At 45.6% G+C, this 12,361-nt stretch overlaps 1 protein-coding gene and 1 long non-coding RNA gene across 3 annotated transcripts in view; one reads left to right on the top strand and one right to left on the bottom strand.

Moving 5' to 3' along the window:
• Positions 1 to 9,383, bottom strand: part of LOC129384377 (uncharacterized) — an 11,649-nt gene extending 2,266 nt beyond the window's left edge. Inside the window, exons 1-2 of the long non-coding RNA XR_008612132.2 lie at positions 9,187 to 9,383; positions 6,670 to 6,900 (exon numbers count right to left, since the gene is read on the bottom strand). This is a non-coding gene — a long non-coding RNA (uncharacterized lncRNA). The remainder of the gene's footprint in view (positions 1 to 6,669; positions 6,901 to 9,186) is intronic.
• The window catches only part of LOC126529484 (uncharacterized), a 99,946-nt gene that overhangs the window by 35,927 nt on the left and 51,658 nt on the right, over positions 1 to 12,361 (top strand). Inside the window, exon 1 of one of the 2 annotated variants that reach the window (XM_055069795.2) lies at positions 8,313 to 8,402. The exons of the other annotated variant lie outside the window; for it this stretch is intronic. The gene's annotated coding sequence lies outside the window, so the exon portion shown is untranslated. Of the gene's footprint in view, positions 1 to 8,312; positions 8,403 to 12,361 lie in introns of those variants that run through there. 2 annotated transcript variants of the gene reach the window in all.

Below are 12,361 nucleotides of genomic sequence, written 5' to 3'. Positions count from 1 at the left end.
TTCGGGTTCTACAGAAAACAGCTTTTACATTTTCCTGACTTTATCGGTTTTGTTAGACGTGCCGACAAAGGAAGTCCGGGTTCCGGTGTAGGCTTCTTTCGCAAAGCAAAACACTATGAGCATCATTGCGAGGCAATACGCCTGCAAGATCGGTAACTTCATGTTGAAGACAGTGGTCTATTACGGTGTCTGGACAGACAATTTTAATACGAAGCTTTCTTGGCTACGTCACCTGGGTTCGGTGTGGGTGCTTCAGTTGCTGGATGCTGATTTTCTCGCCTAGACGACTCAGCAGGGCGGGGGGGGGGGGGGGATAACTGTAACTGTAACTGGGGATTGAATGAGTAGTAAAGAAGTTTTTCTGTCTGAATGCCTATAGCAAGCTGCTCTAAATGTATACGATGAAAACGAGCTTATACGCACAGAACATGACAGACATGCACAACATACACAAAACACACCCCAACCCTCAACAAATTAAGGTTTGAGAACAATGCCGCTAAGAAAGGTTAAAGGTGCCTTCGTTCGGCGAGACGCACAGGTATAGCGTTCTTCCATGGGCGGAGTACGTATGCGGAAATTCAATGGCGTGATTCCGCGCTAAAAAAAAAAAAAGAGCTTTTCTTTTTCAAAGTAAGTAGCACGCCAGTACAGATTAAGTGGGTTTGAGAAATTGGCTTCGCCCTTAGCCTGCACTCTGCTAGCCCAGAATGGCGTTTTGCTGCTGAAAAATAAGCATACGCAGCCTCGCTATCACGTATTCCCAAACGTTGTTTTGAACCTCAATACTACAGTTTCTGGGGGACAAAACTGCCTGTGGCTGGGAGGTCGTGTTTAGTGAAGCTTTCTTTGCGGCACCCAAAAGTTTGGATGCTGTGGCACTGTGTCGCGTCTTTCGACAAAGTTGTACAAGCGCTTCTTTCGATCATGGAATGACGCGTTGCAAATGAGCATCCGGCCCTTCGAACGCGGACACATCATTAAAGAGTTATAATTTAAACAGACGCAAACTAAATGCGCAAGAGTTTTATCGGACGGCAGATAAACCATGGGAGTTGAAACACATGACTCTATACATGAGTGTGGTTGATTTGATGCTGGTATGAACTGATGATGTGACGATACGATACTGGGATTTGATGATGAAATGAATGTGAACATTGTTATGTTATCGTGCGATTTATCTGTAGGTGTTCTAATAAACTTACACTGATCTGCGTCTCTTATGTTGCTGGGCGCCGTTTAATCTTGCAGGCTACAACGCGCTAAACCAGCCTTATTCTTGCCGTGAGCAATGGAACTGAGAAAATTGTAGATGGAAAGCTAGAAGGTAAGGAGTGGCAGGACGGACGATGGAGGAAACGCGGTTAGATGGCGTAGTTGACATTAAGTGGAAGGAAGAGAGATGGATAAGTCATAATACGCGTAGAACAGATAACCGGTCATCCATCAGAGTGACCGAATGATGGGCAATGAGAGAAAAAACGTGCTTCGTGGCGGTGCAGAATTGGATGGAAATTTGTAGGCATTGGATAAGTTTCGCTGATGTATGATAGGAGTAGCTGGAAATCGCTGGATGCGGTCTTCGTTCAGCAGTAGACTCAAAATAGTATGGTGATGAACTTGGCGATGAGCGCCAATTTTTTAGGCGTTCGTTCTCTAGGATGGTCCAGAAGTTATATTGGACGTTTATACTCTTTCGCAATTTACAACATAGTGGCAATTGCACTTAATCGATGCCCTTCATCACCAGTCATTTTTGATAGCTACTTTTAGCAAAAGCGCTAAGAAGCTTTTGTGGTTGACGATTAACAAAACAAAACCGAAAACTGCTTGCATGGAGCAACAGTGAGTACATTACATAGATAATTCATGACGTGGCGCAAGAATGCGTTACGTCATGAATGCTCACGCGGCGATAAATTTGCTGTAATCACATTTTTACTTTTTAATAATGAACGGACAAATGGGAAGAAATGGAAAACAGTAACAGCAATTCGGGATCGCCCGCGAGTAAACACTACTTTCAGCTGACTTTAAGAGAAAGAACTTAGGCTTCACACGACGCGAAATGCTCGTGACATGTTATGCAATTTATTATATTGGTGCAACATTGGTTTAGCACAGTACGGTTTAATACATCGACATATAGTTTTGACACACGTAGGGGAAAATCAGTGTACCAGAGGGAGGCACACCACGAGGAACGATAAGATATGTAAATTTGAATCGATGCGGGTGGCTTAGGATGATGCTGGACATGAAAATAGGGATATATTCTGAGGTCCTGGTACTGCAAACAGCATTCTTAGGCTCACGTTGGTGACGATGACGCACTAAATATAAAAGCATAGGTGCCAACGAAACACACGAAAAATTGCAAGTATGCGAAGAACGAACGAACAAAGCCAACGCGCCCGAGCGCATACAGCAGTGGTAGGCGGCTGAATATTTGAAGCAGGACTTTTCCCAAGAGAACTGCCGATTTTCCAGGGGTTGCGAAAGCGTTTTGCAAGCTCATCAAATAATATCCAAGTCAAGAACGTTCGTGTACGTTGAAAAAAGAGCTTGCAGCCACAGTGTTTCACAATGTGCTGACAGTTGAGAGGAAGGCCCGCTCATCAAATTATTGTGGCAGAGATGGCGACGCTTTCGAAAGTAACAGGTTGCGAGCGCGACGGGTGGATTTTCTTTTTCGCAGGGCGGCAAAAGCTGCTGTTAGAAGCGGCAGGTTTAGAGTGGTGGCGTCAATTAAATTGCGTCGTCGGCATTTTCCCAATTGAGCTACCTGTCTTTAAATGATTGCGCGAGGTTTCCCAACTGCTCATATAACGACGTGTCTGCACAGTCCAAACGACAAGGACAGAAGAAAGAACACAACACAGGCGCTGTGTCCTCCTGTCCTTGTCTTTTGCGCTGTGCAGACATGCCGATGTTGAATCACAGACTCGACCAAGCTTCCTCTTTATCATAATCATATAAGACCTAAGTAAAAAAAGAACTAAAAAAAACAACAACACCTGATGGTCTTTAGGAAACGGTACAGAAAACCATGTACGTAAAGGATTACGCTTTTAACTTCACCGGCTTTTGATTCTCCGTGGTGACGCACGATGCCTGGAGCAACAACAGCAAAAAAAGAAAAAAAAGAAAAAGAAAAAGAAAACGGAGTATAAGAGAAAAAAGGCAAAACGATGGATTCAAATTTCTTAACAGCTAATTGGAAGAGAAGAAGCTTTCGTCAGAATGTGCGTAACAGGCGCTCGTTAGGAGAATTCACTGTCTGAGGCAAAGGTGTCCCATGTCCTTGAAGCAAGGCGTCATGATAGTAATTGGAACAGTTGTAAACAATCCCACTTCAAGATTACTTATAAACGAAATTGTAACTTGGCAGGCGCAACATTTAACGCTATTTCCGCGAGCAAAGGCACTACAGTGGGCCGACAAGCCCTGTAACGACCATTGGACGCCAGCAGAGAGGATAGGGAGAGCGACACACAATGTTGAAGTACGATACGTGACCGGTAGCCTTCTTCTAAGCTCACGTACTTACGTGACGCCGGCGGCTGGATGGATGCTTCACATTTGCCGCCATTGCTGGGCGTGACGCTGCATAGCACTCGCAAGGATACATCTAATAGACATACACAGATACCCGAGAAAGTGGGCCGGGGAGCGGCCGCCCCGATAGCTTTTTCTTTAACGCATCGTTCACCTAATGCAGAAGTCGTGGGTTCTGCTCCCACCTGCGGCGAGTTGTCTTTTCGTCCACTTTCGTTTCCTCTTTCCTTGTTATTTCTTTTAATTAAACGCAACAGTTAATGTCCCGTATACGTTCCCTGGCTTCATTGTCTATTTACTTGATATCACTGTAACTAACAGAAATCAAGATGCTCGTTTCGCTTGATTGCTCTTGTTCAAGAAATGAGCACGCGTGAACAGAAAAGCATATCACTACGCAACAACTGCGCTTGGGCTGAATAGTTAACTACCCAGGAGGAGTCGCACGGGTTACTTGCCCACCGAGTATTAACCGACGCTACAACGCAACTTGGTGCATATGACCAGCACATACTATGACTATGAACTATGACCAGCACATAGCGCTTACTAAAGGGTAAAAGAAAAAAAAAGTAATTCCCGTTATAATGGCATTTCAAACCACTGGTGCGTTGCTATAAAATAACGCCGCCACTTATTCTCTGATACAATATTTCCAGATAATTGCCTCGCCGCTTCTCATGCGCGATCTCACGTACGTAACGAGTCCCAAAAATGGGAGTTTCCTTTTTGTATCTTCCGCGCTAAATCTCAATTGTGTATTTCCTGGCTCTGCTGGTGGTGAGTTGAAGTTGCGTTCAATTAACCGTCAACAACATCAGCCAAAAAGCAACTGGTGAAACCACAACACATAAATAAGCCATTTTTACCGCGAAGATTATACGTACATATACATTTCTTTTGCGGATCGGCGCACCCTGCTAAGTGCGCTCGCACTTTATCAGGAACTGCTGTACGCTGCCCATTCGTGCCAGGCACAGCAGAAGTAGGGCTTCTGCCAACGGCGGGCTCCGAATGCACGATTCGAGAAAACCCGGGTCATCCCATGGTGCAGTTATTGAAGCCAGATTTCAATTTAATTCCTTCGTCAACAGACAGAGACCGACGCGAGGCCTGATCCTATCGCAGCAGTTCGAAGGTCTTCTCACTCTATATCAAGTCCCCCCTTTATCGAAAATAGAAAAAAAAAGAAGAGTTAACGAGGGCGCGTTTATCAAGGCCTAATGGAGGCGAAAGAACGAGGCGGGATGTACGGTTTCCATTACAGCTTGGGTTAGAGGACTAGTTAGGAGTCGTCCGCGCATACGAATATGTGTATAACGCTGCCCTTGCTTTCTTTTTGCCACAGCAAAATTAATATTCGCTCACGCTTCAAGTGACGCTTAAACGGCAAACTTCAATGTAAGCACGATTTGCATCGAAGCCGAAAGTACGAACAGAAAATGGTTTTCTGCGACTGGGACGGCACGACAACGATGACTGAACTACAATAAGTGGGGCTGCGCAGTTATGTACGAAGTGTGGAATAAATTTGGAGTGAGCTGTGTGTTTGGACCTTTTGCCCATATTAGTATCCGTAGGATAGTAACCAAGTGGATGGATAACTTTTAAGTAGTGGCGCGGCCAGGCGTTACATTTGGAAAGTAACTCCCGCTTGCAGGATCCTTAAATTTATTACGATTATGTTCATTGATATTCTAGCTTCATTTCTCACTTTTGTAGTATTGGTAAATTATTTATTTATTAGGTGCTGTCAAAAAATATAGACGTGGAGAATACGAGCTGGTCTTCCTCAATCTTTCCCCGGCATTATTATTATAACAGAATAGACAACAACAACAAGAAGGCCACCGATGGCATGATGACAACCACAATTACACAACGGCGATGATAGCTCGACGGCAAGGTTGACAACGCCTGGAGAAATAGCTCCCCGTTGTTGGTGAGCAGTCTACATTTACGTAGACCTCAAGTGTCAGTCAGAGTACGTGATTAAGGTTTATGTGTTACAGGTGTCGCTTACTCGACGTACGTGACGCATTAGACGCAAGCGCTAACTATCAATAAGTGTGGCAAGCTGGACCGCGTCAACGATCGCTCCGCCTCGCAACCTGGTTAATGATTTAGAGCCACCAGAATGCATATTTAACAATTGTGCGCTACACTTTATTGTCCTTACAGGGCCGCCTTCCGAAAAAAAAAAGAAAACTTGTGGTCCTTGCGCCAATAAACTCCAATCATCATCATCATTCGAAAAAAAAGGAAAGCTATTGAGGCACGTAACGAACCAAAGGGCAAATAAAGGGCAATCGCTGAATGTACAGAGTTGCGCGGACAATCAGTGGCATTTCTTCTCACGTTGGTTCTTTCTCGAACTTAGCTCTGCATTTTTCGATGGGCATGAAAGGTTGATTGGCTCAAATTTTCATACGAAACCACCGGTGGCAGATTTATTATGCAGCGACGTCACAGCGTTCATCTTGGCGGAACGAAGACAGGAAAACACCGTGAAACGCTGAAAGAGGGAAAAGGACCAAGCGGAGTAAAGCGGCTAGACGTACGTTAGAACGTAAGCTACATTTTGCTGTAGTTTTTTTCGGCGGCGACGTTGAGATATAGGGCGTCCTAAGGTTAACCCTGTGGCTGCGGCAGCGTTACGCTTTAGCCCTTTCCAAACATAAGCCGCCGTCAGCCTTGAACCGGATTCGAAGTGACATCTACACACACATCTTTATGAAGGAAGCTGGCTTGTCTCAACTTGGGTTTTCCAATACCAGTCTCGCACGCATTTATCCGAGGCGTTCTTGCGCGTCCTGCTGTCGCCTTCCCTGTATAGCCAATGCAAAAGCTGTCACGCGGGCGGATGCGACAGGCTGCCACGCTTTCATTCGTGTCGTGCGGGGAAGTAGGGTAGATTTCGAGTCTCTCGCACGCGTCTCCTTTCAAACGCACAGTGTACCGGAAGAAAAGGAAGAAAAAAAAGAACATGGCTCGGGAACGGTGTGTGTAATTCTAGGCCAGGGTTCATTTCCATCGAAACTCCGTCGCTATCCGCTGAATCAGTCGAACGCGCTCATCGTTCAGACGCCCTCGCACTCGGGCACTTACATCGGGCTCCTGTCCTGCTGGGCTGATGAGCTCCAAATACGCCCGGATGTTTTCACGATCGCTCCTACTCGGTCGGGCGCCCAGGTCATTGTGCACCGGCGCACCCAAAATTCTGGGCCGACGAGATTCTTTAAAAGTAAGATTGGTGCGATGGCGCTTCACAAATAACGGAGGAGGTCTTCTTTGCATGTCTTTCTTCGGCAGGACTAGCGTCACCGGCCAGCAAGATATCTTTGAAAAAAACGCAAGCAAAAAACGTGTTGATTTACTCTCCGCCTGATGAAAGGAAACCAGAAACAACTTGTGTGCATGAATACATGCTAAGTAATTGCCAAAAGGACATTCATATATAGTAGGTTGTATTAAGTAGTCTTATTCCTGTGCCGCGTAAAAGATGTACAGAAGTGAGTACAACAATCATTTGTCGGATAGCCGAGAAATGGTGGCACGTGCTATGTACACATCTTCTCGCAAAGCACGGCTGACAACTTCCTGTGACAGAAAGTCTGTCATGTTTTCAGATTGTTCAATGAAACGAGAAACAAAGGAAATGCAAACGGTTTCTGAAAATATTGTGCCATTAGATATGGGTTTTCATTTCTTTTTCTGCAGGTAACTAGAACTTTGTTTATTAAAATGGGAATGACTCTGAGCTTTTTTATTTTTTACGATAGAGCGTCCTAAACAAAACACATATTGTGGACCTAACATGGTTCCACACATCCCTGTGTTATGTCCTCTATGTAATTCATACATTCGTGGTCTTTAAATACTCAACGACTGCAACACAGACAATTTAACTTCACGAAAGTTGGCAGATGAATTCTTCAAGTTTCTTCCACTTTGTAACGAGCTGTGAAATGAGCTCTACCTTTCAGCGCAAATGGGATGCTTAGCTCACTGCGCCGCTTTGACGTGAGCCTTCCTTAGGTGACCATTCTTAGGTAAATGTGATTTCCCCTGCGCGAATAGGTGGATTCATGAATAATGTTCGGCGTCTGAGTACTCCTCGTTAACTTGTGCCTAAACAGAGTACTCGAGGGTCTTTGCGTGTCGCCCTCATCAGGATGCGACCAACCCGGCTGTGAATTCAGCCCACGACTTCGGGCTGTGAAGCCGATCGCCGCAGCCACGTAGGCATGGCGGCGCGTCTGAGAAACCTGCATGTGACGGAGCGTTTGCTTCTGATTAAACCAGGCTAAAAAAAACATGATTGCGCTACAATAAAGAGTACGTGGTAAGATTACTTCAAACAATCTAAACATTGCAATAATCGACCCGACATGGCTACACGACACGGCTTCTCCGAAACGACTTTCTCTCGCCATTTCGTACCCAACCCGGAAGGTGAGAGAGTGTCATTAAATTACAAACAGACATTTTGTCGTCACCCTAACTTTCTTTTTCGCGCTGACCGCCTAACGATACACGTTGTTTTAGGTTCGGCAAAAGTACGCTGAATTATGCGCTTTTCAAGCTTAAACCGAGTAAAGATATAGACAAGGACAGACGTGCAAGGGCACCGTGCAATCTGTCGGCGCGATCAGGTTTCGCGGCTATAAGATACGATCGCAGCGCTGACTGATACGGCACTTCGTTTTACCGCTTGAACGGATTGCTGCAGTGGACGTGTCATAGTCTGCAGACTTCGTGGAATCTTCTGGAGCATTCAGGCAAGCGTGTTTACACCTCTTGCAAGTGGCAAGGGGCGTGCGGTCCACGTTGCAAACGCTGTAAGTGGGTGTTTGTAATGTTTCCGTAGTGTTTTTCTTTATCCCGTGTTAACGCGCACTTTGCCAGCGCGAAACTCCCCCGAAAAGACACATTTGGCTCTCCCGATACCTGATAAGCGCTAGAGAAACCTGGCACAGTGCGCCACAGATGCGTAATTACGTTGCGCTCGCCATGTAATGGTCTCGTGGTGTGCTGTAGGTGACAGTGGCGATTGATCAACTATGAAAGGAAGGAAGCCTCAAAAGGTAGATTGCACGCCGAAACCATAGGGCCAACAAAACTAATGTTCAAAAAACGCACGATAATAGTTTGTGAGGTGCACAAGGGCAAGAAAAAAAATGACATAAAAAGAAAAGTCTTGCGTTGGGTTAGAGGAACCTCAACAAAGGTAAGTGCTCAGGGCACCGGGACATAATGCGTCGAAACCACGCTAGAACAGTTTGTGAGGTAACCAGAATCAAAAGAACTAACCCTCAAGAAACATGTTGAGGAATTATTTCGCGGAAATTGACAAATATATGAATATGGTAGTATATAATAATAAATAAATAAGTATTCATAGAAGGTCGAAAGTCTAACTCGCGCGCAAAGGACACAAAAGATATCAAGTTCATCGGAGTGCGGTTCTCGATTGTCATGCCCATTAGCGCGTCTTGAATAAATGTACTGCAGTCAAACGGATACATTGAAAAACATGCGCTACGAAATGGGCAGAGAAGATATTACGTAACGACACTCCCTTTTCCCATTGCTTTTGTGGTTAAGACTTATGTGACTACTTACATGGGGCTGTGCAGTAGATTCGATGGCTCTGCTTTTATCCCGAAATAGCCCTCACACATTACGCAGTCGCAATCTAATTTTCACGACCATGCCATGAAGAAACCAATACTGTACACTAGAAAAGCCTTCGTAGAGCTGAATGATACGTTCGAACAGCTGCCGGCCAAATTTCGTAGTTAACATACGAAAAGGTAACGCCGGCAGACTAGCGAAAAACACTTTTAAGGGGACGCTTTCTTATCGAATGACTCTCACCTTTTTTTTTATCTCTTGCTCACTCCGCGATTATACGTGGCAGTTTCGTCTTCGTCGTGGTCACCACAGGATGTCTCTATATAGATGCTATCACTGTTAGTGTTCATGGAAGCGAGTTTGGTCACGTGACAAGAAGCTGGGATTCCCCCAACTACACCAGACGGTGCTGTCCTGCGGGCATCGAGTTCCAAAGGGGACGCTCATAGCAACCATCCATCCGTCCATACATGGGTGGCGAAACTCACCAACTGTGCACGCAGTATCGTGGAAGTTCTGCTGCGGCGTATTCACGTCTCGCCGCTTCCTTCGCCACGGCCGGTCTTAGTAGCGCCCGTAGCGTAGACCGGCCATGCCCTCTTGCCCCTACGACGGTGGGGCACGGGCGTTTGCCGCCGCGTCGCACTCTCGCTCGCTAAAGGCGCGCTTTGCGATTCCAGCTGACGGAGTTTCTCGCGGAGAGTCAAGCTGGTTATGTTGCAAAGTGCTAGGGGGCGCTTCTGTCCGGCTGCTTCGACGCGTACGGTGTAAACAAAAGCGATATCTCGCTTGTCCTGGTGATAGTATCACCGGAAGTGATCGTTCGAGAATATCGTCCCCGAATAAAGGTTACCTTTGCTCTGCAAGGCCCTTTGTCGCGGCTTATGACCGCGGCGGCTGGGTTACAGGACGAGGTCGTCACCGAAAATCACTGCGCGTTTATTATTGCGACAGCAATTACATGGACACTCCAGGCGCATTTCTGTTGTCGCCGTCGCTGTGAGGTTTCGTATAAAGCCCAAGGGTGATAAAATCGTCGCCGCGCGCCGCATGCTGAATGGGTGAGTGAAAGCGTGCGAAGGTGGCGCCGGCGATCGCGGCTCAATCTCGCGCAGGCAACGGAAGAAAGCGCGGAGGAAGCGCGCCGCTTTCCATCGCGCGCAGAGCTTCGGGGGGAGGGTAGGCAAGGGGGCACATTCTACTCCGGGCGGCCCGTGCGGCCCGTGCGGCCGCGAGCGCCCGGCCGTGCCGCTGTATTTGGAGAGACATCTTCGAGGGGTGCAGAGTCCGCGTTGCGGTGTGTTTCGCGAATTAGTTCGCGTCGATGCGAGTGGCTGCACGAAGTTCAATCCGCTCGCTGCTGCTGCCGCATTTGCTCAATGCAGCGTATTGACGTCGAGTTTCCGCGGTCACCGAGTGAGATGCGTTCATGTTTGCTTGTGCTCGCGTGACACCATGTTTGTTAATTTAGATATTATGCCTATGTTTACAAGTTCTTACGGCCGATGTAACTACTATCTTTACTTCGTATAGCTGTCTACTAATTTGATATCGCAATCGATGCTTCGCCTGTCGGGCGAAATTCTTTTTATCGTGATGCGCCGTTTTACCTTTCCGGCTTATCAAAGCTTCGCTTTCACCAATTCCCACAGTACGTGGTATGTCCAACAATTCCACTATCAAACAGATTACGCAAATTTGGATTTTGGATTTTGTAAGTTTTCAGTCACTACCATGTTAAAAAAATAACGAGCCGGTGTAGTTAGCTGCTATGCGTATTTGTTTACTTGAATGTTTTAAGTAGGACAACTGATTATCCCCCTGTGTTGTTTTGACGTGAATTTTGTCCTGGGAAAGAGGTGGCTTGCTGGCGGCCTTGCTTAATTTCTGCGAACCTTCCCAACAAATTTACATTAGAAGCAAAAAAAAAAAAATGCGACTACGAACTGGTCCTCGGTCGTTTTAGAGACGCTAAGCAGCCAGCCACTCAGCACTGGGAACTGAGCATCTCAGAGTAGAAAAAAAAGAAAATAGCTCCCGCCTCCAGCCCCCCTCCGTTCCGCGCTTCCGCACGTTCCCTCTGATACGTAACACACAATAAGAAGTTTAGAACGACAGAAAGCTGAGCTGGCTAGTCAGGATTCAATATGCAAAAAAGGTGAGGCGTGCTCACAGGACACAAGTGAAGAGAAGTGGACAACACGGCGTTCGTGTTTTCTACTTCTCTTCTCTTGTGTCCTGTCTGTACACCTCACCTTTTTTGCATAATGAATCAGAAGGTTCCTGCCGTTTACGCAATCAGACGAGGTTCTTCGAAGAGTGCGATGTCTGCAAACTGGAGCTAACGCAAAAAAGAAATGTACATATATAATCAGACTTTAGCGATTTGCCCATCTCCGAAATGATTTCTACTGCAGCAAGCTCTCGAAAAAAAAAAAAAACACACACACAGAAAAAGAAGAAAAAAAAAGCCATTTTGCTTACTTTCTCTTTCAAAAATTACTTTGTTTTGTTCGTATTCTTGTAGCCAAGCAGTGATGCGTACCCACTACTCGACACTGGCGAAAAAAGCATCATTTTTATGATGACAAATACCTTAATCAAATTTAAACTTACAATATCCTCAAAAGCAACTTCTTTCCCCTACGAGGAGTTATTTCATCGGACCGGGCTTAAGATGCACATTATGTGAAAAAAAAATGTTTATCAGTATTTTATTGATTCTTGAGATGCAGTATGTTTTTGTTTTCATCTACAGCCAATATAAAGAAGAGCTACTTCAAAATTATTTCACTCAGTAGGCACCTCACTGCAGCAATAATATAAAAAAGACTAAACCTTCCCTTACAATTACATTTTTCTTGTTAGATGACGTATTATATGGAAGGCAAGATAGGACTAATAATAATAACGAACCACCACAAAAAAGCAACAGCGCCTTCAAGGAAGATATAGTTCACATAAATATACAAACGCTCAATGAATATTCTTGCTCGTTTCTTTTTCTCTTTGATTTGTGTTTCAATTTGCCGAACAGTTGGCTTAGCTGTGCCTTTTTATGCTAGTGTAAGAGCCGCGACTTTGCTTCCCGTCAGAAAGAGAGAAAAAAAAAAGCACCACCACCACCGCCAAAAAAAAAAAAGAAAGCTGGCTGCTAATATCT

This window comes from Dermacentor andersoni, chromosome 8, assembly GCF_023375885.2.
Source record: "Dermacentor andersoni chromosome 8, qqDerAnde1_hic_scaffold, whole genome shotgun sequence".
NCBI classification, from domain to species: domain Eukaryota; kingdom Metazoa; phylum Arthropoda; class Arachnida; order Ixodida; family Ixodidae; genus Dermacentor; species Dermacentor andersoni.
The sequence above is the reverse complement of the archived record's forward strand: the minus strand, read 5'-3'. Positions and strand labels throughout refer to the sequence as shown.